The sequence below is a fragment of the Calidris pugnax genome, unplaced genomic scaffold (assembly GCF_001431845.1).
Source record: "Calidris pugnax isolate Ruff unplaced genomic scaffold, ASM143184v1 scaffold564, whole genome shotgun sequence".
Classification (NCBI taxonomy): Eukaryota; Metazoa; Chordata; class Aves; order Charadriiformes; family Scolopacidae; genus Calidris; species Calidris pugnax.
The window spans coordinates 69,109-71,383 of NW_015091351.1; positions in this window are offsets into that span (position 1 = coordinate 69,109).

A 2,275-nucleotide genomic window follows, 5' to 3' on the forward strand; every position below is an offset into this window, starting at 1 on the left:
ACCCCCACTGAACCCACACTGCACCCCGGGCACCCCCACTGCTCTCACTGCCCCCCCCCGTACCTCCCCACTGCACCCCCACTGCGCCCCAGCACCCACAGGCACCTGCAGCCCCAGCGCTGTCACCGTGAGCTCAAGGACACCGTCACGGGGACGTGGGGGCACCATCACTGGGGGCACGGGGACACCCCATGACACCAGCAGTGTCCCTGGGGCACGGGGGGCTGGGACATGGGGGACAAGCGCGTCTGTGTGTGTGTGTTCATGTGTCCCCCTGTGTGTCCCGTGTCTGTGTGTGTATATCCACCTCCGTGTGCCCGTGTCTGTGTGTTCCCGTGTGTGTCCATGTCTCTATGTGTGTCCCCGTGTCTGCATGTGTTCCCATGTGTGTCCATGTCTGTGTGTTCCCGTGTGTGTCCGTGTCTGTGTGTTCCTGTGTGTGTCCTGCATCTGTGTGTGTGTATATCCACGTCTGTGTGTCCGTGTCTGCCTGTGTTCCGTGTGTCCCTGTGTCTGCGTGTGTTCCCATGTGTGTCCTGTGTTTGTGTGTTCCCGTGTGTGTCCACATCTGTGTGTTCCCGTGTGTCCCTGTGTCTGTGTGTGTGTATATCCACGTCCGTGTGTCCGTGTCTGTGTGTGTTCCTGTGTGTGTCCAGGTCTGAGCGTGTATATATCCACGTCCGCGTGTCCATGTCTTGTGTGTTTCCGTGTGTGTCCATGTCTGTGTGTGTCCCCGTCTGTGTGTGTCCCCCTGTGTCCTGTGTCTGTGTGTATATATCTACGTCCGTGTGTCCGTGTCTGCATGTGTTCCCATCTGTCCGTGTCTCTGTGTGTATATATCCCTGTCCGTGTGTCCGTGTCTGCGTGTGTCCCCGTGTCCTGTGTCTGTGTGTGTATATCCACGTCCGTGTGTCTGTGTCTGCGTGTTCCTGTGTGTCCCCGTGTCTGTGTGTGTTCCCATGTGTGTCCATGTCCGTGTATCTGTGTCCCCACACGTGTCCGTGTGTTCCCATGTGTCCATGTCCGTGTGCCTGTCTGTCCGTGTCCATCTGTCTCCAGGTGTATCCATCTGCCCGTGTTTGTCTGTCTGTCTGTCCATGTTCTTGCGTGTCCCTCTGTCCGTGTGTATCCATGTGTGTCCATCTGCCCCCATGTTCCCGTGTGTGTCTGTGCGTGTCTGTGTGTCCCCATGTGTGTCCGTGTGTATGCATGCATCCATGTGTCCCCGTGCATGTCTGTGTGTGTGTCCATGTTCCCATGCGTGTCCGTGTGTGTCCGTGTGTGTGTGTCCGTGTTCCTGTGTGTCCCGGTGCATGTCGGTGTGTCTGTGTGCATGTCCATGTGTCCATGTTCCTGTGTGTCCATGTGTCTGTGTGTCCATGTGTGTGTTCATGGTGTCCTCGTGCATGTCTGTGTTCCTGTGTGTCCCAGTGTGTGTCCGTGTGTCCTGGTGTGTCTGTGTGGGGGGGGGTGTGAGTGTGTGTGTGTGCAGGTCGGTGTGTCTGTGTGCGGGTCCGTGTGTCGGTGTGTCTGTGTGGGGGTCCATGTGTCTGTGTGCGTGTTGGTGTGTGTGTGCATGTCGGTGTGTCTGTGTGCGTGTTGGTGTGTCCATGTGTATGTCAGTGTGCCTGTGTGTGTGTTGGTGTGTGTCTGTGTGTGGGTCCGTGTGATCCGGTGCATGTCAGGGTGTGTGTGTGCACGTGTCGGTGTGTCCGTGTGTGTGTCGGTGTATCTGTGTGCGGGTCCATGTGTCTGTGTGCGTGTTGGTGTGTCCGTGTGTATGTTGGTGTGTCTGTGTGTGGGTTGGTGTGTCGGTGTGTCCCGGTGCGTGTCGGTGTGTCTGTGTGCGTGTTGGTGTGTGTGTGTGTGCATGTTGGTGTGTCCGTGTGTGTGTCGGTGTGTCTGTGTGCAGGTCCATGTGTCCGTGTGTATGTTGGTGTGTCTGTGTGCGGGTCCGTGTTGTCGGTGTGTCCATGTGTGTGTCGGTGTGTCTGCATGTGTGGGTGTGTCTGTGTGTCCCGGTGCGTGCTGGTGTGTCCGTGTGTGGGTCCGTGTGTCGGTGTGCGTGTCGGTGTGTCCGTGTGTGTGTCGGTGTGCGGGTCCGTGTGTCCGTGTGTCGGTGTGCGTGTCGGTGTGCGGGTCCGTGTGTCCGTGTGTCCGTGTGCGTGCAGCCCCGCGTGTGCCGGGTACGTGCCGGCAGCCGGGACGGGCTGTTCCTGTCCCTGGCGCGGTGCCCGGGGGCCGCGGCCGGGGGACACGGGAAGGGGGGGAAACG